The sequence below is a fragment of the Zonotrichia leucophrys genome, chromosome 2 (genome assembly GCF_028769735.1).
Source record: "Zonotrichia leucophrys gambelii isolate GWCS_2022_RI chromosome 2, RI_Zleu_2.0, whole genome shotgun sequence".
NCBI classification, from domain to species: domain Eukaryota; kingdom Metazoa; phylum Chordata; class Aves; order Passeriformes; family Passerellidae; genus Zonotrichia; species Zonotrichia leucophrys.
The window spans coordinates 38724197-38749303 of record NC_088171.1 but is presented as its reverse complement, the minus strand read 5'-3'; the positions used below and the strand labels follow the sequence as shown (position 1 = coordinate 38749303).

The following is a 25107-nucleotide window of genomic DNA, read 5'->3' as shown; positions in this document are numbered from 1 at the left end:
AATATTGTGATTATTGCTTTTGATGTGTGTCACCTTCTAAATGCAAGTATGAGTTCTGGCCCATGGAAGATGGAAAACCATAATTTTAAAAGGTGGGAACTTCAGTTCTGAAGTAGTGGTAGCCTTCACTTGCCTCTGCCTGAGGTAGTTCAGGTTTAAATATTATACTGTTTGCAGGCCTTCTGGGGGAAATGAACATACAGAATACAAGGACACATTTCAATATTTGATGGTATTGAACAGCCCAATTTTTTCCCCACTTTTTGCTAGTATGTGTCTAGATAAAACAGCGAGCTTAAGTTTAATCAGTAACTCAGATTCAAAGCATTTGAGAGTATTTGTATTTTGTTCTTTATTTTAGAGTCAGGTGAACCTCCTACGTTGAATAGGACAGAGAAAGGCATGGCAAAGCTATTAATAAAATTTCAGAAGGAAACTGATCTTGCTCTGCTCTCTGACTGAGGAAGCCTTTGCCAAAGATGGTGTTCAGGTTCATGAACTTTGATGGCTCAATTGTCCATAAAGGATTGCATTCTTATGTTAGAGCAAAGTTTGGATGCTTTGGTGTTATGACAGTGTTAGGCCAAAGGGCTTTTGGGTTCAGTCTGTGTCAAGTTAAACCTTGGAAACAAGGAGAGAGTGACTGCTGCTAAGCCAAGGTTGAGCCAGGGGTAGGCTGAGCACTGTTTTGCTTGCAGAAAAAGTATATTGCCAAGCACTGAAACAAATCCCCCTTTGCTATGAATCCATAAGAGGATATTTCTGCAGCAGTATTTGTTTGACTTCATGAATATTTAGTTTGCAATGTGTTTTGAATGCATTGTTACAATATTTCCATCATAAATATGGCCATTAAAAAGGACACAAAAAAGAGGATGGCATTGGTTAAGACAGAAGCAGGGGAGTGTGTGTCTTTATATGTGCTCAATTAAGCCTTAGAAACTAGTAATTTATGGCCTCATTGTGACACTTATGCTGACAGATAGGGTAGGATATTATGGAAAGATTCTGCCCAAATGGCTGAGGCTGCAAGCATTTCCCCATGGAAGGAAAGACACAGAGAGGATATTCTCTGTGTGATTCAGCAGTGCCTGCAAGTGTGGCAAGTCCTGGACCTTTTCCCTGCAGTGCCACTGACCATGAAAAACAAACAATCCTGTGGTTCAGCCCTCATTTCTTCAGCCTATTCTGCCTGCCAGTGGGAGCGTACAGTGCTGATGCTTTTGGGATCTTTCCAAAGAGCAGAACAGCTGGGATTCAGACTTGTGCAGTGTCCTGTTACTCACTCTCATTGGCATTTCTGGAGGAAAAAAAAATAAAGGGAATTAAAACCCCCACAACCCTTAACACCAGATCTGGGCATGTGTCACATGGCTCTTTGGCAAGTACTCAAAAGTGTATTCTGCTTTCTGGCATTTCCCTTACAGCAAATATGTGCAGTTGCCTACTGGTGCTCAAATGGTATGTGATAATGAATTTTCCCGTAGAGATGGGAATGTCATAGCAACCTTCTTAATAAAAGGATAACTTTTAATCACACTAATATACTCCTGGTAATCTAGAGAAAGAAGGATATTTTCTATGGTGTCATGCTCAAAGAAATGTGAGACACTCACTAGGTTGTAAATAAATCTGCCTGCTCCTTCTAAAGAGCCAGAGACTGCAATAATGGCATTCAAAATGATGCTGACATCAGCCCAGTAGTTCTTGCCACGAGTGAAAGAGCAAATAGTTGCCATTTAATTCTAATGCATCGAGATAGCCTGGAGCTAAATAATACATTTTTGTTAGTAATTATTTAGCACAATCCCAAGCTGCAAAATAAATTTGCATACGACTCGTCCCTTGAGGATTATCTTGCTTAGAGGGTATATGGGAACACAGGAAAGTAAATGACTCCAAGTTGATGGTTTGTTTGCATTATTTCAACTGTTAAAATTATCAGAAGCCTTTAAATAAAAATGAAATCTAAATAAGTTACTGGTTTTAAACATTAAGGACTCTTGCATGCAATATTTAACAATATTCCATCAAAGATATTACCTTTTTATGTGAAGAAGAATGTATGAATACAAAAACACTTTCCTGAGTGGTATGGAACCCCTGTGGTTGTTTTTATTAATGTTCAAATAATTGAATGCATACAGTAGAGGCCATGTGAAATTCCTCCTCCTCTCATTCAGTAAATGGAAAAAAAAAATCAATTGATACTTACAAATCTTTGTGGATCAATTTTTACATAGCTTTAAAATGCAGCAGTGATTGTGTTGATTCTGAGATGAGCTCAGTTGGTTAGAACATAGTGCTAATAACAACAATGTTGTGGGTTTAATCCCTGCCCAGGCTGTTTACTTGGCTGCTGGACTCAGTGGTCCTTGTGATGCCTCCCAACTCAATGTTCTGTGATTCTGTGGTTGAACTCAGTGTAAAATGAAGGTTTGTTCATTGGCAGTGATGTGAGTCTGTGTCTTTGTGCTTAGCTGTGATCTTTGAGTGAGCTGGACATGACCAGTGAGGTTCCTAAGGGCTGGAATTAGGAGCTCCCGGCTTCACTGGAACATCCTCCCTCCTCATCTGTCCCTTACTGGGCTGTTGAAAGTGCTGCTCCCACCTCAATGTCCAATGGAAACATGTTGGAGAGCAGTATGCAATCTGGCAAATCCTGAAAATGACTGTACTGATGAGTAAAGAATAACATTTATCCCCAACAACCTCCCTCACTGCAAAATGTTGTTCCAAATTTACACCATTTTGCTCTTTCTTATTTTATTTTTACATCTCTGTGGTTTGATTGCTCCAAGGCAGCTCTGGTTGCACTAGAATTGCAGAACTTCTCCTGTTATCCAAGTTTCACAGATAGTCAAACATTGATACCACAATATGTATTTAACATGATAATACAAAGTTATTTATTTTGGGCAACCTTCTCAAATGTGGGACATTTTCCTGGCTAATAAGCATCTCTCCTATGAGGACAGGCTAGGAGAGCTGTGACTGTTCAGCCTGGAGAAGAGAAAGCTCAGGTGTATCTTGCCAGTGGATATAAATACCTGGGTATCAGGAAGCACTTCTTCACTGCACAGGTGATGGAGCATCAAAAGAGGGGTTGCCCAGGGAGATTGTGGATTCTCCATCTTTGGGTATATTCAAAAGTCATCTCAACAGGGTCCTGGACAACTGTGTTGCCCTGCTTGAGAGGGAATTTCAACTAGATGACATCCAGAGATCCCTTCCAACCTTAGCCATTCTGAGATTCTGTGAAATCCTTGATCTGGTGTGTTATGATTAGTAATTTTCATTTGTATGGGGCTTTCAGGCAAAAAAAGAGGAAAGAAGAGGAGAAGAAACATTATTAAAAAAAAGCCCATAGCAGGGCTTGTTTAAACAGATGGACTACAAAAGGAGGGAAACACAGTCCTTTGGGTTAGCTGGTGCTGTAGATCTTAGTCCTCTGAGGGTAGTGAAGAACTCAGTTTTGGGGACACCAAATAAGCTCATGTCCTAGTGTTTTTGGATCTAGGAATACCCAATTTCTAGGAATAGTAGTCTCTGGTTGTTATTGAAGAGGCTGCACAGGGACCTTGTACTGGGAATAGACTGCCTAATCACAGCTGAGAGCTGCTGGAACTGCTGCAGTCCCTTGCAGCCCTTCCTCAGCACACAGGCTGACTGTAGATAAATGGGGGGGTTAATTATGCTTTTTCTTGAAAGAAGGAACAGAGTTAAAGACAAAAGGCTGAGATGGTTCATCAGTGAAGAAAGATGAATGTGGAAAAATCTGTCCCTCTCCTTTTGATACATCATGTTTCAGTGATTACAGGTTAGGATAGAAGCAGCAGGATGCTCTGTCCTCAGATAGGCCCTCTCAAGCTAATAGGTAGGTAGGTATTATTGGCTATTATTAGCTAATAGATAGGGGCTATTATTGATTTGTAAAGTGCATCTTGACAGAGCTGCTGGAAAATCTGGGAGGTTATTACTCACCTCTGTCTAAAGCTGCACGAGTTTTTGCCTGAAGCTGCTGCCAGTGGTAATTTCTCTCCAAATCAACTATCTGATATTTAAACTGGAATCAGACTGAGTGGCTCTTCTGAGATGAATTAACATGAGGTTTGTGGAAGTGTTATGTAGGCAGTGCTGTGTCTACTCGGGGTGCAGGCTGTAGGTCCCACCACCTCCTTCCTCACCTGCAGCATGACTGCCTGTTGCAGCTGAGTCCTTGAATCTGAAGCAAGGCCTGAGTTTTCCAGGCTTCTTAGTTCTAATGTATATGAGCTTTTTTATAAAGAGACCTTTTTTGTTCTTGCATACCTCATATGCAGACTTAGTTGCTGCATTTTCCATTGAGAGAAGTAATGAGGATGCTTTTATCTTGCTGAGGCAATTTGATGTAAAACGGATGAGAAGAATGGCAGCAACTATAAACGCTTCCTTTGATAAGCAGTGTTTTTATTGGTGATGCTTAAAATTTACAAGTGGAACAATGTTTCTGTGACTTAGGTGTTAGGCTTTTAAAGCTGAGTTTCATTAATAGGAAATTTTATATCTAGGAGAAGAGCTTTTAATATGCATTTTCTAATTTCTAACGAACTTTACTGTGGCATTCAAATGTCTTTTGTTTACAGTGACAAGTGAGTGCAAATGAGGTTGCAAAGGTTGCCAGTCTGAATGTTTTGGCTTTCAGTGCTAACTTGGAGTGCCTTGTTCTGAGGGAAGGTCATATAAGAGAGATTTTAGAATTTGAATCTAGCTCTGAATTGTGATTCACAGTAATTAGATTATTAACATTTGCTATAAAAATATGTATGAATAAATTCAGCTGTGTTCACACTGAACATGGCCCAGTAGCAAGCAGACTGACCTCAGAAAACTCCTTGGAGGTTCAAGAAAGAGATGGCATTTTATTGTAGCACAGAGGAAAGTGGAAGCACGGTGCAGTTCAGACACCTGTATCATTATGACAATGAAATATTTCTCTTAATTGGCAAGCCTGGGATTGAAGTGCTTTTCAAGAGAGTCACATTTGGGGAATAAGGAAGCTAAATTGCCCTCAGATTGTTGCACTCAGGTTTTGACCCTCAACATAGAGTGAAGACTTGGAGCTTAATGGGGACAGGGCAGGCATGTAGAGAAAATCTGGGAAGACTTGAGGTCTGAGAATCCTAGAAAACCTAATCTTCCCTCAGAATAAGGACAAGAAAAAATTCACTCTGGTTTGGTCCTCTGTAGTGATTCTGCATGTTATCACTGACTTGGAAGTGTTGATTTGCTGATGTTGTGCAATCACAGGACTGAAATAATTTGGCTTCGTCTTTAGCAAAAGCAAGGAAGATCTGAAAGTGGTTGCTCCTGATGGTGGATCAAATATACATAGAGTAATGTTTTCTTACACAAAATACTTGGGATTTATTGGTTTAGATATTTTGCCTTCTTGAGCTCTTAACTATTTAACACCTGTGTTTTTTTCTGAGAGATGCTATAATTCATGGACTATATAAACTTGTTTAAAAATTTTACTGTTACTGGGTTGTCATCTAAGGCATGCTTCCGAAGTACATTATTTATGTATTATTTATGTATGTTGTTTCTAATCAATTACATGTCTTTGGGCATGCTATTAATGACCTCATAATTAGAGCAAAGTGCATTAGATTTCAACATGTAGGAATAGTGCTGCAGCATTGCTGTTGACTTGCACCAAAGGTGTTAAGATTCTCTAAGAAGTGGAAAAAATTACAGAGATCTTGACTGGCATCCGGTAACTTGAGAAACCAAATTCTGGAAATAGATCTAAGTGACAAATCTAATTATGAATTTTACCCATGGTTTTCTGCCAAAAGTCAAGGAGCTATCACAAAAAGAAAGACTTTTTTTTTTTATAGCCTTCTTTCAAACATTTCCTTTCAATAGCTTTGGTGAGCTCTCTGCACCTAGGCTGTGAAGGGGACCAGCTTTATTGAAGCACTTAGTGGCCAACACCTGCCCCTAGGGGTGCAGAAGGATGGCATCATTTATCACAGGCTGTACCATGGGCCGTGGTTATATTGCACAAAGTGGTGCCCCTTGGCCTTCTCTGGCTGAAGAATAGAATTCCTCAAGTGCCTCTGAGTTGCACACTGTATGAGGCTATGGTCATTGAGCTGTATGCTGTTGGATTTATTATTCTGTGGCTTGACTGCTAGGAAAATGTTGAAGTACTGGAGTTGAGTTGAATTTCAAAAAGGAGATGTTACTGAAAATGTTATAAATGACCTTGTTTATTTTATAAATGCTGCAAAATAGTAGAAACAAATAGCAGTGAAATTAGGAATGTGAGTTTTGATGCCTCTTGCATGCCTCTGCCATTCAGCATTTCTCTTCTGCTCTTACTTGAAGACTGGTGCTAAAAGATGAGGGGAATAAAATTACTTCTTAGGCTAATTTTTAAAAAAACTTTTTGACACTTATGAAATCTACCCAGATTTAGTTATTGGTGTTTTAGAATAGTGGCATTAAGCAGCATTCTTAAACTGCATGGCAAATCTCTCAACCTACCACAGGAAAATGAATTCTTCAAGGTTCTAGTTGCCCAGCTTGGTTTTAGGTGGTGTCAGAGTAATTAGTGATATCTATATGAATTTGTATCACTGATAAATTCAGCAGAAAAAATTACAACATATTTCCAGGTAACTGCATTGAAAAATTCTGTTACCTCAGGTGTTTGTCTGCTCTCTTTTCTTGCCTGTGCTTATGTGAAAATATAATCATGATTGCATGGCAGATTTACTGTTGTTCTCTTAGTTCTAAATGGAGAAAAAAATGCATAGGCCTGCCACAGTGCTTTTTCCCTGTGGAATGTAATTTTCTGGCTGTGCAGCTTGATTGTGCTAAAGAGATTCAGAGGTGTCCAGGGCAGCCCACAGGATGGTCTTGACAGTGCTGCAGCTGAGCTGGGCTCTCTCAGCTGAGTAACACCGAGGGTCAGACTGGGTGGTTCCCTCTTCTGGTCACAATAAGAACTTGGAAATGCAAGAACAGACCTGTCCAATTGTGTCCTTGTGGGAAAACTGAATGGCTCTTCTCTCTTCCTGGGCACTGCAGTGTGTGTGCATGGCTCTGGAGAGCCATACCAGCCTGTGGAGAGGCTGGGGATGCTGTTGGAGGTTTGCAGTGAGCTGCCCCCATTTCCATGGCCACCCAGCTCCCACGCATCTCTTGTACCTGCCTGCAGCCCATTGCTGGGTGTGCTCCCCTGGGGGACATTGGTGCCCTGGGGCACATTGGTGCAGGAGGGTAACTTTAGAAGTCAGATGAAAACTGGAGACTGAAGATGGGAAGTGATAGATGATGTCTACCAAAGTACCTTCTCCAGCTGTTCCTTGGAAATGTAAAAGTTTTTCCATTTTCCCAAATAATGTGTTATTGTCTGTTCAAGGTCACCCTGAAAAATGAAGGCTGTGAGTGCTCTCAAACTATGGTTTTAAGAGAGGTTATTGTGGTAAAGATTTAATCTCTTTTGATACTTCAGCTGTTTCCTGCTCCAACACCATCTCTGGGCAGCTGAGATTTCAGTCATTTTTAAATACATTTCATCAAGATGCCTTTGGGATTCTTCCTGAGATTTCTTAGTAATTTCATTAAATAACTGCCTTTAGTTATCCCCAAATTTCATTTTGATTGACTTTATTAAATGGGCTTTGACTTTCCTGACATTTGAGTAGGAAAATCTTTTCCTGGCATTTGCAAATGTTCAGGGTGTGTTTGGGTTTCTTTTTTGCTTGTTTTTTTTTCCTCTTCTGTAGTTAAGTTTTATGACAGCACTTCCAATTGCTTCTGTGCTTATATATGAGTACCTAGACCTACTATCACTGTTTCCCTTTTCATCTCCATGGTGTTCTTTTCTGTACTTAAAATTTTCAATTTAGCTGTTTTAAGAGACTTTGGCAGAAGTGAATTATTTTTATAGGCATGTATAGATTCACATAATTAGATCTCTGTGTCATGTCTAACCTGTAATGTTGTTCATGAACAGCATTTCATAAATTTTGCCCTTCTATTCTGATTTGCGGCTTTTATACAAATAACTTAAATGTCAGATTATTAGTTGTAAGTTTTATAAAAGTTAAAAAAACAAGTGAATTTGATGTGCCTGATGACGAACCTGATGTTTTTGAACTCTGTGTTCTCAGCAAATCCCAAATTTAGTGAGCAACCATGGTGAAAGTGACAAACCATTGCTAATTAATTTATGCTTTAGGCAAATTGATTATGTAGGCTATTTAAATGGCTATTTTAGGGTAAGTATATATTTTATTTCCCTGGCAAAATTTTGCAGTTAATAATAAAGCCTGAAGTGCCTTGATCTTTAACCCAAAAAATTAACTTATGTAGAAAGAAGTGAAGGTAAGTAAATACAAGTTCATTAAAAAGAACTCTAGAGAAAAAAAAAAAAGTGCAGGATGTAATACGAAAAGAAACTAGAGAATGTTAAGTAAGAGTGGTAGAGAAAAACAATGATTTCTTTTTCCCCTCAGTGCTAGATGGAATATCCTTATGCATCATATGGAGAAAAAAAAAACATATGACTGCAAAAAGAGATGATTCTGGGAAAATGAAGAGCAACTAAGGACTATGTCACAGCTGCAGTTAGTGTGAAGATAAGAATTGCAGGCTACATATTTTTTAATAAAATAAGGCAAAGCAAATTGCTTTTTCTTTTTTTTTTTTGATGACATGTTTGGGGTGATGTCCATTACTTCATGTTCAATGTTATGGAACAGAATTAAGGGGGAAACAATGACAAGCGTTCTGAAATATCAATTTGTAGTTAGAAATTCAGCCAACAGACATTTACTTGAAGCAATAGGTGTGTCTTTATTTTTTTTTTAATAGTTAATCTATGAAGAAACATACTCTCACAATAAAGAGGGATAAATGGGGAGAACTATAATTCTGGTTTACACTACCTTCTGACTCTTGGCTCATTCTGGAGAGTAAGGAGATTAAGATTCAAGTTTATATCCCAATAAAATGTGCTTAGCCATATAGGTACTCTTGTGGTTGCTTGTCTTGAAAATTGTCTGCTCAATTTTTATTATTATTACTATTATTGCTATCTTATTGTAAAATTCCATACCTTCCTGTGTTTTGTAAATCCAGTCTTGCAAATGTCCATACAAGATTTTTGAGGTTTCCCAGGTTTTCAGAAGAGAAATAACTTTTATTTAGTTTTGGCTTTCATTTTTTCAGCTGTTCTGATTTTTTTCTTTGTAGAATAGTAGTTCCTAAAATTCTTTGGCTTATGTACATAAGCAGTGATACCTTTTCACAGCCAGAATTTTTCACATACCAGAATTTTTTTTTTCTCTCTCTTATCTAAAATATCTTCTGAAATTATTGAAGTACTTCTGAAATTTATAAATATGATAAATAATTAAGAAGTTTATACCTAAAATTCAAAATTCCAGTCTTTAGACTTTTAATAATTTTTAACATTCTATCAAAAAGCAGAGAAATGTTTTTGAAATGAGTTACATGGTTGCTATTCAGGTCTTTTCATCTTGAGACCTACCTTTTGTTTGGGCAGCTAACAGAACGATACGGCTATCTTTTCCCTCTTTTTTGGTGTTACAATGTAACCTACTTTCCCTTTTCCCCTACTCACTCCATTTTTGTAATCTTTTTCAGGGCTACATTGAGTAAAATGTTAAATATTAAATCAGATGAAAAATTAGACTATTTCTCATTGTGTTGTTTGACTGTCCATATCAGAGCTGAGTCTGTATTGACTATAGGAACATAGCACTTTTGGATTCCTGTGAGGCCTGGTACCATCTTGGAGTCCCTTGGTTGCCTACCCATTGTTTTGAAGTGCTCTTCCAGTTAAAACCTTGCTCTGCTTTCATCCTTATTCCATTTTTCAATTCTTCATTCTTCTCCTGAAAACATCCCATTGTATAATACTAATTTAACTGTTGAGAATACACAGATACAGTAAGCTGCACTGAAATATTTTTAGTATTTCAGTAATATATTATTTATATATCACTGACACAAGTAGTGCATGGAAGTAGTGCATACTGACAGCACCCTTTCAGTCTTCTTGCATTCATGCTGCCAGGATATTGCATATTTATTTAGTGTCATTGGGATGTGAGTCAGAAATACTTTATGTTGCAATGCATTGTCCCAGTATATTTTAACTGTATGCATTTTTTGAGTGTCTGTCTGCAAATGCCCCCCAGCTCCCTTGAATTTTTACAGAAAAATGTTTTTGTTTTCTCATGGAGACATTTACCATTGCCCTTTCCAAGAAAATATCATTGGGATATTCTTGTATTATCTTTGTGTCTTTGTACAAAACCTATTCTTTAGGTGTACTAACTGCATTATTCCATGAAACTCTGCCAATGAAAAGAAATAATGTATGTCTTGAAGATCACAATTTAAATTTATCAAATGAAATCAAGATTTTTCATGTGGATGAGAGGAGGCAGTATTAGACCTGCTCTACTCCATAAGAAAGTGACAAGCTGTTGAATTTTCCTCCAGAAGGTTCATTCCCAAGAGCTTACGAAGTATCTTGTCATTTAGGATCTGACTGCCCAGCACTGTTTTCTGAAAAGCCCGACACAAGGTTAGGAATTTTTAAGGAGAAGTAGAAAGCAGAGCATCATGGTGGCACTGAATGATTCCAGGGTGTGCTTGTGTGTTCAGTATTTGAATCTAATCTCCATCTCTCAAAAAACATGAAGTAGAGTTGGAGTGGGCTCTATAAAGAGAAGCAAGTATGATCAAGGGTAAGCAATGACTTCTGTCCAAGGAGGGTCTAAATTTGCTGGAACTCTTTATATCCTGAAAAAGGGAGCTTATTTTAGAACTCTATAAAATCATAAGTGGTATGGATAAAATTAATAGGGAAGAAATGTTCACTGTCTCATCCTAGAAAAGAACAAGAGTTTAGGGCATAAACCGAATTTGCTGCAGGAAGCTCCAAATAAAAGTTGACATGGATGTAAGTTAAGGTTGGAAATTTTAAAAGAAAAGAAATCTTTGAAGCACTATTTTAAAATAAAAACAAAGCCCACCTCCTTCCCCCCAAAAATGAAGAAAACAGTCTCCAAAGGAAACCTCAGTGCTCCAGTCTTTACACTCCTCAAACTGTCGGAGTCTGAGGATATTCTAGGCATTCAAGCCATATACTTGTTCCATTTTGAAACTCTTCCATCCCTCCAATTGACTTTTGTTCTTGTAGACATCCTCAGTGGACTTGGGTTATCTCTTGCACTTGGGGTCTACCAGCAGATTAGCAGGTAGAAGAAAGTTATTTTAAAAAATATTTTATTTTAAAATAATGCTTACTGAAGTATTTCTGTATATACATATCTAAAGATACATAAAGGTTTTATTCACTGTAGTTCAGTTTAAAGTAGTATGCTGGGATAGGAAAATGGTTTCCCAAATTCTGCATTTGTAACAGTGATAAAATTCTTGCTACTCATATGAAAATATGCAGAAATGTGTTTTGAGCTTTATGGCATTTTTTAAAGGTTTTGTGGTTTAATTTTCTGAATATATATATTTTAAAGTAAAAACTATAAATGTTGTAATACTGCAAAGAAAATACATTATAAAGAGTATTTTTTAAGAACACAAGTGGTCCCATATATCCAATTTTTATAATCCCTGCTTTTAAGTAACACTTGGTGAAGGAGTTTAATAGCGCCATTTTTCTTCCCTTTTTTCTGGCATGCCCTGTCGCTATATATAAAGAAATCTCTTCAATAGCACTTACATTATTACTGGGAAAAAGAAAGGCTCTGTTTCCTCCAGCGAAGTCATAGAGACATTTAGCAAGGAAACCCTAAAGATCTCAAAGAGGTTTTTTAAGGGGGATGCTCCAAAAATAAATTTGACGATGTTGCTAATGTCCAGGTGTGAGTAACAGAACTCATGGCATTGTTGAAACCATTCTCTTTGCCAAGCTCTGCTGCAAGGACTGTTTAAGAGGCAACCCAGCAGATTGTTCACAAGACACAATCTCCCAGTCACCTTCCAGCGATAATAAAAGGACGTGGAAGTGTTCTGTACTTTGCCCAAGTATTTGGATCCCGCATGATTTATTGAAGAAGTTTATCTACAGGAACAGCATTGCAAGTTTTTAAAAAGTAAAGGTATTTAGTTATATTTTAAGATAAAAATTGACAGTGGGTCCTGTTTTGTGTTTTAGTTATTTATAGGTTCCTACTGAGTGCCTTGAGCTATGCATATAGAAATCATCTCTGCTATAAAAAGGACTGACTGGTTCCTTCCCAAGAGGCTTTTTTCATGGTACAAAGCAAAATAAAAAATTGCTTATGGAGCACATCTGTGATATTGTGTAACTTAAATTTCTCCTGCTGCTTGACATTTACTTACTCGGGGTGTAACTCAAAGACTGGTTTATCATTGTGGTGACTTTTTTTTCTTTAATGAACGTGAGTGTGTTAAATTTGAATAACTACATTAACGTGACATTATTACTGAAATTTACGCACATGGAGTGAGTAAATTTGGAATAATGATTCCCACAATGCTCATAACTTGTTCCTTTTCTCATGTGAGCTGTACTGTTTTCTGTTACCTTCAGTAAGCCCTTGTGGCTTGTTAAAGACAGAATATTGCTTCTCTGGTTGAATCACTGCCTTTCTTAGATACGGCTTTGAATTTTACTAAGTTTGTAATCATGGTATAATTTCCTCAGCAGTAGTTTAATGTCAGTGAAATAAATACAGTGGGAATATCCAGAAATATCTCTTTCCTCAAACATGATTTTAGCTCAAATGAGGACAGCGTAAGGGACTGAAATTGTGCAGAAGTTTAGGCCAAGGGAAGGTCAGTCATCAGACTTTAATGCAGGCCAAGCTGAATTTTTGGGGTTTTTTACTGCCAGAGCATGTTTTGACTTGACATTATAAAATATCTCTGCAGCTCCACAGTGTTAGGTTGTTGCAACATGTTCCAGTAATGGGATTTCTGCTGGCACAGTGACATTATTTTCCTAGGTGAGATCAATTAACACAACATGCAAATGCTCTAGATTTAATTTAGTTGAATCTAAATGAACAGTTACGCCAGATTATCTGTGTTGGCAGGAGGTATGAATCTTTTCCTGAGAAAAGCTCTATTGGAAATCTTTTCAGCCAGAGTCATGATAAAATTTTTGGAATAAGAGTTTAAGTCTGTAGCTTGCTTGAGACGAAACAACAGATTGGGGCAGATAGGTATTGGCATACCCAAAACTTATTTTCAGAGCAATGTGAACTCATTGGAAATTTAATTTAATCAGAACAAAGCGAGTGACTGCAGGAACAGCAGCTTCTTTTGTTTATGTGTAAGCATATGTGCTTTTACTAACTTGTGAAAAATAAAGCAAAAAAATGTACCAAGTTTAAGAAAGGTGGTTTATTATCACTCTTGGAAGCTTTGCTTGCTGTATTTCATAAATAAGCATTCTTCGAAGTGGCGAATGACAAAGTGTGGCTCTGTAATAAGAATGCTACTTTAAGGTCAGGTGCAACAAGAAAAAAAATTCTTTAGTGGCATTATTAGCAAGTACTTTAGCCAGTGGCAAAGGGCAGGATTGTCAGCCAGTCAGAAGATGTCGACAGAGGAGTTATTACAGTGGATACCCACGAGCCTGGTGTCAAATGTATAGTTTAGCCCCACACCCTGCCGTATTTAGGCTTCTCTTCCCCATTAGGGTGGCATCTCCACGGACTTCTTTGCAGATAAGCAAGCAAAGAGTTAATTATTTTTCCTTTAAACAAGGAAAATTTTGCTGTTCTTTTTCCTTTTCATTTTTTAATATCTATAGATGCTGTAAGCTTGTATTTATGTACTTGAAGTGAAAGTTTACTAAAGTAATCATATGTTTTGCTAATTGGTGTGGTATTCAGCCTGCCTGAGATCTAGCAAAAACCATATCACAGAATCACTAGATTGGAAGATACCTTCGAGATCATTGAGTCCAGCACCTCAACTAAACCATGGCACTGAGTGCCACATCCAGTCTTTTTTAAACACACCAGGGATGGTGGCTCTACTTCCCTAGAGGTAGAGTACTTTGTCACTTCCAGTACTTTGTGACTTTTCCAATAAAAAACTTTTTTCCCTAATATCCAACCTTGCTTCTTGTTTCACAGTGTGTATTTGGAGCTATCTGTGTGCATAGATTGATGAAAAATAATCTAATGCATAGGTGAATTAGGTATTTCGCATATGTCAAAAACAAACAAAAGGTGCTTCACCAAGTGTCCTCCAAGTAAGTTGATTGTTGAGCTACAACATTTTATCCTCAGAGTGATTTTCTTTTAATAATTTACAGAAGAGACTTATTTGAAAGTCCTTTCACCTTAATGATTTCTGTTGGTAGCACAGAGCTCCAGTGTCATCAGCATTCTGCACCTAAACCTGCCATCTGCTGAGGAGCTGCCAGATACATTAACTCTTATCAACTTAACAGAGATTTGTTTTAAGAGAAGCTGCCTCCCTCATACGAAGTTCAGATTGAGCCTTGACACTTAATCTAAATACTGGAGCTAGAGGGATTTTCCTGGAGGTAATGTTGTGTGATTATTAGTTGATTAAAGTAGTTCTCTGTGTCAGTTTCAATCAGGAATTGGCCTCCTATGTGCCAGAGACAAGGGTTTATCATGCTGATGGACATTGGTGTGCAACTGAGTGTTTTTCACATAAATTGGAAAGAGCAGTTGGGTAATCCCCTTTTGCAAGCTGTAGCAAATCCCACGGAGTAGCTCTGCAAACATGTCCATCTACTGCAGTAGCACGAAGCAGCTAAAAGTTAAATACCCTTTTCACCTCCTGTTTTCATAAGGTAGATTTCCACATGAGTCAAATTCGTTATGTATGACACAAGTTCATTGAAAATAAATAGGCATTCTCAGGTAATGAAATTTTAAATATGTCAAAAATGTAATGGAACTGATTTGGATATTCGTCTTATTGACTATGAATAGAAGAGCTGATTGTAGCAAATAAATATTTTGAGGTTTTTTGGTACTGAAATCAGAAGTAAATATAATTTTTAAGCCTATAATCACAGCAATAATGAGCTCTTATACCATATTCCAAGTGTATTATGGTTGGACTTATAGCAAAAGATGGGTCTGAATATGGTTTTATGCCAGCTTTGCAAGAAGGTGCTCAGTTCAGAGGTAAATATAATTTTTTGTCCTCATTGTACCTTTGTAAAATTAGTAAGATTATGATGAAATAACTAATTCAAATAAAAGGAGGATCTCATTTGCAAATCATGTATGAAAATTGTCTTTAGATTTCAGGTTTAGCATAAAGTAGGACTTCTAATTTCCAGAAATTTATCTTCAGATTTTTTTTTATGATTAGTTGTTGTTAACTTAGGATATAGAAAAGTGATCTTGTAGTAATCACATTTCCATCTGCATTAACTTCATCAGAACTCTTACCTGACAGCTCTTGTTTAGTTAGATCTATTGAGAGTCGCATATATTTTGGTATGTCTAATGTGCATAATTCATGATTTTGCCTCCTTTTAATCATGAGGAGCTGGTATTTGGAAAGGCACATGTCAGAAAAGATTTCTTCAGGATATAATGGCACAGATCTATGGCTTGCAAAGACAGAAACTGAGGAGGCTGCTGGGGCTGTCACCTCGCTCAGAGGAGATCTGGCATAGGAAGGGGTCTTGTCCATGAATCCCTGTGTGAGGATGAGGGCCCACAGGGCTTCCTGAGGCCTGAGTGCATGGCCTGTCCCACAGTGTAGAGAAGGAGGTTTCTGGAAAATCAATGCTGCCTACTGCCTTCTGCTGGAATTTCCTGTTTTTTGGCTCATTTGGGGTTGCAGTGTATGTTTTTATTTTCACAGATATGAACAAGTTCTGATGTACAGTGGATAGAATCAGGAAAGATAGCTACCTGATCTACTCATAGCATCTTTCTTCAGGGAAGCCTTGAATTTGTATTATTCAAGTTATCTCTAAATAGGTCAACATTAATGCAGTATTTCTAAGCCCATATTTTCCCCAATTTCTTGATTTTATCTTTCATCAAATTCTTGTTTGGCAATTTTTATCACAGGTTCTGTAAATTCCAGGTGACATTGATTACTCCAGAGATACATAATTAAGATTCTGCTTATCGGACAAGAGTGGAAAAGAAAATTATTTAGTTCTTTCACATTTCTTCTTGACAAATGTAAAATTCATTTTTTCCATTATATTAAAGGTTGCATGAATTTTTTTTATTTCTCCTCTTTGTACCTTATGTCATTTGTACTTACTGTGGCTCTGAAGATTTGTTTACCCTGAAGTTCCTGTGGAAGTGAGTAGCAGGAATATGATTGAGATTTTTACAATTGTGTCAGACAAATATTGGATATTCAGTAAATTTTGGTTTTAAATTTTCATATTTTCCATTTAATGTATTTATACAAGAATGATATTGGCTGGTTTTGATAGAGGGAAATGAAAGCCCAAAATGCCTCTGCTGAAAGTTTCAGAAATAACATTCCTGTTTGTATGATTGAACCTTTTAATGTGTTTCTGAGCTATTACCAAGTAGCAGCTGATATGGGGAGTGAGAGGCTTAAGTGGGTGTAAAGCCTTTTATCAGGCATTTAAATTTTTGATAGATTTCTGTACATTACTTAGTAAAAATTGACAAACCAGATTAATAGTGTTCATGAAGGTTATCTATATTTATGTGCTGAGTTGTCCTCCAGCTCATATTGTAGACCTGAATCTTCTACTGACTAAAACTTTCAACTGAGTACTGGGGAAGCAGATATCCATACAGTGAAATTAAAAAGAATTCTTTAAAAGTTCTTTAAAAAAGATATTTGTACTATCCTTTCTGAAATCTGGGTAATACTAGCTACCTTAGAAAATTCCTTTGTTTATTATGAACTTTACATGCCTTAGACAACAGAAGGAAATTTGTGACACAGAAACACTTGTACAGGTTAAACCATAAATTTTATGTATATAAGCTCCTTTTCTTCACATCTTGTCCTCTGCATGATCCCTGTACTATGAGTTCAAATGCAGTGCTGTGAAGTAATAGTGTTGAGTGCCTATGGTTTTGTTTTTAATTTTTGTTGTTCTTTTAGTTACCTGAATGGTGTCTGATTATGAAGGGAGTGAGTATTGTTTTGCAAGAATTGGACTTCTTTGTTGGCCAATGTTGACGGAGATAGAGAGAGACATATTTTAAAGGAGACTGATCCGTGGAGGTGCCTTTGAAGCAGCTGTGCTGGTTCTGCTCCATGCCAGCTTTGTGATTGTTGACCACTGAAGAATGCCACAGTCATTCTGAATCTTTGAATTAATGATTATTTGAAATAGAATTAGGAAGAGGAAGGGAAGGGCCAAATTGAAAACTGCATCAATTTATGTGGCTTTATTCTTAAAATAAGGTAAATGAAGCATGAGGTTGTGTTGTGTGTGAGAGTAATATTTATCTGTTCCTGTTCTTCCGTTCTGGTGGTGTTGCTTTTCCCTCAGAATGGTAATTTGTGGCTGCTGCATGACCACATTTGGCAGTGGCACGTGGAGAGGAGAATTGGATACAGCTTTCTGGTCAGGCATGAAGGGGATTTCAAAATTGCCTTGAAAATTCAACAAAATTGGGTAAGTGGTTGTGTTGGTTAGACAAATAACAGTGAAGATGCTAAAATAAACCAGATCTTTTTTATCTTGCCCACACTCCCGTGACACCTTTTAGGATAAAGAGAGTAAGTGCTATTCAGTTGGTCTGGAATGGTTGCAGTTGTGGGATAATACAGTTGGCTCTTCAGTTTGTTCTCTAAGTCAGTATTGTGCTTAGAGATGTGCTTTATTGCTTGTATCACTCAAGTGGCGTGCAAGTGAAGAGGGATGTAATTGATTTAGCAAGGATGCACTTTCAAATACAGCTATATATTTTTCATTAACAATGAATGGAAAAGGAAATTACTTTTATTTTGCAATGCATCATTCTCTTTACCATTATAAGCTTACTTTCAGGTATTCTTCTGAATGTGCAGATTTTTTCAGCAAAACAATCTACTGGGAATTCACTCAATTCAAATAAATCTCTAGGCAGCAGGTTTTTGAGACTTTATTTAAAATAAAACTTTAATGATTTTTTTCCCTGATGATCTTAGAAGGTTTGATATGATTCACTTTTATTTACTAGACTTACATTTAGATGTTTCCATTGATTACATTCTGAACTATAGCAGTTTATCACAAAAATACCTTGTTCTCAGCACAAGAAAATTTTTCAAATTACTCTCCTAACTTGCCAATATGTGTGTATTTTGAGAATGTTTGCATACAGAATATCTCCCGATATTTATATGTTTTAAGATAGAAATCCTGAGTTGTTGACCAGAGGAAGACTAAATGCCTAGCATGTTATGTTCTTGCAATCTGATGTTATGGCCATGTTGCTGTACTTCTCCCCACACCTGCCCAGGCTGAAGAAGAAGAAATGTGCAGAAATAATTACATAGATTAATCCTTCAAAGACCAAGCCTGGTTCTTGGATATATTAATTGCACCTTGTTAGAATTTAGTTGGTTTATTTTTGCACTAACATAATATTAGAACAGTGTATCATGGACAAGGTATTGGGCAAATCTCTTGCGTGCCTTGGGACATTTGTGCACAAATATCTTGAATACCTTGGGGCATTTGCATCTCACCATGCTGATGGGATTTTCTTTTTTCTTTTTTAAATAAAAAACCCCCAGAAGCCTCCAACTGATCCAAATTCAAAAGACAATATTTTTTCTTGTATCTTTATGTATAATGTTTAGACTTTTAGACCTCATGGAATTCATAAGTAATTTTCCCTTTTTTTCTTCACTCATTCTTTCAGTTGAAGATACTCAAAAGCTGTATGGTTACTAATATTTTTTTTAGGATAAGAGGAAAGGGAATGAAGCAGTGCTGAGGCAGGTTCACGTTGCACATTAGGTAAAAGCCCTTCACCCAGAGATCACTGGAATGGAGCCCCCAGGGAAGTGGTCATGCCTTCAAACCTGTCAGAGCTCAAGCATATGGTGCTCATGTGGTTTAGTTTTAGGTAGTCCTGTGAGGATCAAGGAGTTAGACTTCATGATTGTGATGGGTCCCTTTCAGCCTCAGGTATTCTACAATTGCAGCTTGCATAGAAATGGAGAGTGACACTGGTCATTAACATTCTTCTAATGAGAAAATTGCAATACTTAGCATATTCTAATATAATGCTTGCAAGCTGAGAACCTAAGTACCTGTGAAGCATCATATATTTTGATAAAAAAGGAACAAATATACTGAAGGCTTTGTAGCAGAAAATGAATTATAGATTTCGTGTAGTAATTTTATTTAGCTGCAAACCGATGTTCTAGTCAACAAAAAACTGTTCAATATTAGCTTTGCTCTGAGAAGCCAAGTATAAAGTACAAATGTAAAATAACTAAATGAAATATTTTCAATGAATGCTTCTTACTTTGTTCATTTAATCTGAAGAGAATATTTTTAGGCATTTTAATTTAAACTGATCTAGCTGCTCAGAGAAATATTTTGACAGGAATCCTATTCATGGATGTTTATCATTTTCATTGTGGAACATCTGTCTGCCTTAAATCTACTGAATTTGCTCGTGAAAATGTAATTGCAAATGGATTCTTGTAAATGGCTGGGATACCTGTAATTACTGTATCCAGCTTTAGTAGAAATGCTTTATGTATTCCTTGTGTCTTCTGAACAGTAATGTGATTTAGTAAAATGAACCAGTGACTAAAAGCAGGCTTCAAAGTACATTTTACTCCATTTCCAAAATATTTTATTCTGTAGTTGTCTTTAATATTTTCTCTGTGGTAAGTCCTTCATAAAACCAGCATAGGAGCAGAATCAAAATAATTTCGAAATGCAGTATGGGTTTCAGTTATATCAATTTTAAATTCTGAATATGGAACATACTGCTATATACCTGAAATTTGTTCTGCAGCTCACAGGATACCTGAGCTCGTAAGGCTCCCTCAACCCACCTCAGTCAGTATTAATACAGATTAATGAAACTCCCCTAAGCCTCCTCTGCTCAATTTCTTTTGTTCATTTGTGCCTGTTTTCTTACAGTTAAATTTTGGTACCTTATGATACCAAATCTTTGATGTGTGGAGATTTTGAGGAGTAGTTTTGGAAACTTTCTTATGGTGCACATAATGGATGTATTGTATTGTAATGGTCTGTATTGACAGATAGCATCTCCAGGTTCCTTTAAATATAGCTCAATGAATAATAACAACATGGATAAAAATACTGAAATTGTTCTAACTGAAAAAAGAAAAAAAATTGAAGGAGCTGCCTAGCTGTCAGAGGTTGAGCTTTAAACCTGTAAGTCACTTCAAGAACACTGTGTTTTTGTTGTATTTATGTGAATGATGCTGAATGAACCAAGTGATGGGTCCCTTTTAAGTTACAAGATCAGTGGCAGATTTGTACATTTCCATTAAGGACCATTGGATCCCTCTCTATATGAGTTAGAAAGAGTTGAAGTGCAAAATAAGGATCAATGCCTTAGGGAAAGATTTCCTAACAGTTATTTTTGAAATGATCAAATGCAATTCATATTTGAACTACCTCTTCATCAGAAGCCCACTCTTCCAAACTTAGAACTCATCCATACAGAAAGCAAAAGCTATAATAAAATGGGTGTTTGTTTCTTCCGTGCTAGAGGATGTGTATCCGCCTGCATTGCCAAGAGCTCCAGGAATAGTTTCAAGGTCCCATCTTTAAAAATACTGGCAAATGTTGGGGAGTGAAAGGGGAAAAAGAAAGCACATGATGTTGTTAAAAATTCCTTGAAAAAGAAACTGCAAAGGCTAAGTAGGAACTCTGTAGTGCCTGAGATGTTTTATTCTTGCTTCTGTTTTGGACTCACTGGAGCTTCTTTGGAAGAGTCTTAAAACTTCAGCTGGTGTGCTCAAGCATGATGACGTCTCAGCCTTTTTGTAGGCATTGAAATTAGCCTACAGAAATGTATGAATATAGTTCTTGTCTTAGGGATTCTGTCAGCAAGAAAAATTGTAATTATAACTGTGTACTGTAGCAAGTATATTATGAATATCTAGATAAAGCAAAATGCACACTGGCTTGTATTTTAATTTTATGCACTTCTGTAGTGCTGCTTCCTTGCACAGGTTGATAGGATATGTATACCTGCCAACTGTAACAGTTTTTTCAGTAATTAGGATTTTGGGTTGTTTGTTTGTTTTTGCAGATAAATTTTCACTCACTCATTTGATCATTTTCCTAGGGATGTTTGTACATCACACAACTGATTGGAGCTGTTGCTGTCTAGAAAAACTCATCATCAAATACCTCTGAGAACTGACTTTACATGCCATCTAAGTTGACTCTCAGTTGTGTTGGATTCAGTGCCTTGATGAGGAGTAGCTGATTTATTCATATGCTGCAGTGTGTTTCTCTGTCAGATTTCCTCTGCACTCACTGTCCTGGTGGAACTTCAGATCAGTGTAGCTTCAGGTCTTACTAATTGCTTTCTGTGAAAATGTATTTTATTTATTTCTTGCATAGCTGTCCTCAGATTCAGAATATGAAGCAATATCGTGAAATCTCCGAGGTTTTTATGGGTTGGAAAGAAATACATTGAAATTTTAGTTTTGGATAAGCCAAAGCAAACCACTTTTACTTTCCAAATATTTTATCTTTGATGTTAATTATGTTTACAACATTAAAAGTTCTGTGCAAGTATAGAGATAGTCAGCAACATATGACCTAGAAAAATCTCCAAGTAAGTGCTAAAAGAAAAATAAAAAATAAACCAGTCACTCAGCTGTCAGTTTAGCTTTAAACATAATAATGGGTTCTTACTATTGTGTCCTTTTTTGTTGTTCAAACATGGTGCTCCTTGCACAGAGTACTGTAACACACACGGGAGAAATGGGAAGTCTTCAGGCCTGGTGGGCAGGAGCCACATTACCTGTCACTCTCATGTCCTGTGGGGTTTTTGTTTTTTTGTTTGTTTTGGTTGGTTTTTGTTTTTGCTGCTGGTTCTTTTCTTCTGTTCTTCTCCCCATTGTGATGCTGGAGCTGTCATGCTGAGGCTTTATACTTTCCCAAACTTGTATCACTGTTGAATGCCTGCATCTGATTTTTATACCCAGATGTGGTAAAAGCATGTCCTATTTAAATGCAGAAGAAAGGTGAGATTTCCTTGCTGAGGCAAGCCCTTAAAAGAACAAGCATTATACAAAGGAAATACCTTTTTGTAGTAATTAAAAACATTTTAGGTGGATGGAGGATTTTGGTGGTTTGTTTTTGTTGGAGTTATTTTATGGTCTTTCTTTTTTTTTTTTTTTTTATTATTTGACCTTCCTTGTCAAATTTATCTTGCTTCATGACTCTATTTCAGTGTAACTGTCCTAAATTAAATATAACTGCTGGGAGAAATTTAACTTCCATGCATTCTGTGAACAAGTTCTTGTTTTCCAAATTCTTTCTGTTTTCAGTGCAAGGCTAGGCTCATTTTTCACAAAAACTTAACGAGAAAATATGAAGTATTTTTTTGATTGATGCTGTATATTTTTTGAGTGACTGACTGCCAAAGAGAAAAGGGAGGTAAAGCTATTTTGGAAATCTCAAGCATGAACACATAGCCTTAACAGTAGGGTAGGAAGCATTTATAAAACTAGATGTATTCAAGATATAACCCATAATACAGTCCAGTTCTAGTGATCTCTGATGCAAGTTTGAAGCAAGGAGACTGAAGTGACCCTGAGATGGAACAGAAATAGAAGAAAAAGTGCTTACACTATGAGGAATTCCTACAAATATAGTCTCTGTCCTCAGAGAAGGGCAAAATGCTCTTTCTTAGCAACTAGCAATAGAAAAAGTTTTCTTCTTGACTGTGGTTTAATCTTTCTTCTTTGGTATTGTCTGAAATACTATAATTATTTCATTTAGTGTGCTAATTACATGGTTAGTTTGTGAACTATTCCAACATTTATAGTTTTTGCCCTAAAACTTCAACCTAACTCATTTTTCCTCATCTTGTGTTTGTATGGGTGGTGATTAATATTCCTGTCTTATGAGATCTTCTTAACAGGACCTTTCTTCACGGTGTCAATTTAATTTTGAATGTAATCTTTTCCTCTGATGTGCTTTCTGTCCCTTCATTCTTAATTAATCTGTCAGTTTATGCTGCATTCTACATCCAATTGTTAATGAAACTAATGAAAAATATTGGATAGAGGACACATCCCAATACAGCCTGTTAATACATATTTTTCATTTGGAGAAATAATTGACAGTTACAGCTTGGTCAGATTTCTCATAACTTAAGCATTATTCCCATAGAACTTAGAGTATTTTTTTACAAAATTTGCATGGGAAAAATAATGGAAAATTGTGTTAAATGGCTGTCAGAATTACTGTACAGTTTTCTTTTCTTCGTAAAGCCCTTTACATTGCCAAAAGAGGACTTAGGATGTTTTTGCATGACTGTTTTTGACACTTCCATGTTGGGTCTAATTCATCTGCTTGATACATTTTAGGTACAAAAATTAATTATTTGGTATTTTCCACGAATTGAAATTAAATTAGATTGCCTGTAACTCCATAGTTTCCCATAATTTGCCCAGTCCTAGCTTTTTTAGGCAAGCTTTGCAATTGCCCTCTACTAGTTTTCTTACAGTTTACCTGCCCTCTTTGATTTCTCAAAGAAAACTGGGAATTCAGACTGCTGGATTGTTCGGGGTTTTTTATTTGTTGGCTGATTTTTTTTTTTTTTTTTGTTTCTGTTGTTGTTGTTTTGTTTGGTTGGATTTTTTTAACCATTCCAGAGCTTTGTTGTCAGCAGACAGCAAATAATCTTGTGCTTGTACCCCAAGAGTGTTACATAAGTGCCAAATTCATCCTGACTCAAATATTTTTTCCCCACTGTTATTTATGGACCTTATAGTGAAGGTCCATATATAGTGGACCTCCACTTCCTTATAGTGCAGAACTGAAATGAAACTGTAGACATTTGTTTCCTTGTTATATTTAGACAAAGAAGTTGTGATGATAAGGAGAGCTAATGCAATATGAGCAAGTGGAAAAGCTCAACTCAACTACTTCTGTAGTTTTTCAGCAAGTGAAGGAGCATTTTGTTGTGCTTTTGGGAGTTCTCAGATTAAGCCACATACATGGGATAGTTGTTGTGTTATGAATATTACTAATTATATTTTCACCATGTAAATATTCTCTCTATATGGACTGAGGCTGATTAAAATTTATAGCAATGCAAATCACACTAGGGTCACTATAGAACTCCCCCCAGGTTTATTCATTTCCTTTCAAACCTGCTTTTGTTGTTGATGCAGGGATGTGCTGAAGATCCTCCAGGGCCAAGGGACGGCTTGGTTTAGATCCACAATCCTTTACAAGTATTGAGGGCTCAGAGCAAGGGAAATGAATCTTATGTAAAGAGTCTAGTACCAGTGTGTAAATTGCTCTAAATGCCCCTGCAGTGCACACTTGTTTGGTTTGTCTGGTCTGTTTTAACTGGAGAAGATTCCTTGCTTCAGACAAGCACCTGTTTCAAAAATGCCAGTCCTATCATAAGCTTCAGAGTCTGCACCAAGTGCTTTGGGGAAAAACTCTTGTGTTTTCAAAGCCCTCATTTGAATGTCCCACTGTAAAAAGGACATGTGAAATTCAGGTTCCTTTCTTTCCAGTTGTTAATTTTTCCCATGTGAATTAGGTCAATTATTGAAGCAAATGAGCATAATGTTTGTTTAAATGGGGAGATTAATTCAGTGTCTGGTTCCTTAATGCTTTGCATTTTTCCTGGCTATTTCTCTTTTTCAAGAGGTTTTCTTAGTTTTTTTAAAAAAGAAGAGTATTTATTTGTGCTTAGTATTTAAATTTTTCTTGCTGAGCAAGTTTGCAAGAAGCAGTTCAGTTTCTGGCAAGGTAAAGATGAGTTTCTAAGGAGAGTCAAAACTCTGTGACTGGTGCATTTTGTTATGAAAACTGCACAAATTGCCTGAATACAGGAACATTCCATTGGATGAAGTCATAAAGAATGTGGGCAACTTCAGCAAGCTTCTGAGTAT

General features: G+C 36.8%; 1 protein-coding gene across 5 annotated transcripts in view; it reads left to right on the top strand.

The window, feature by feature from the left end:
• The window catches only part of ZNF385D (zinc finger protein 385D), a 417872-nt gene that overhangs the window by 38040 nt on the left and 354725 nt on the right, over positions 1-25107 (top strand). The window contains exon 1 of one of the 5 annotated variants that reach the window (XM_064704625.1): positions 12103-12146. The exons of the other annotated variants lie outside the window; for them this stretch is intronic. The gene's annotated coding sequence lies outside the window, so the exon portion shown is untranslated. Of the gene's footprint in view, positions 1-12102; positions 12147-25107 lie in introns of those variants that run through there. 5 annotated transcript variants of the gene reach the window in all.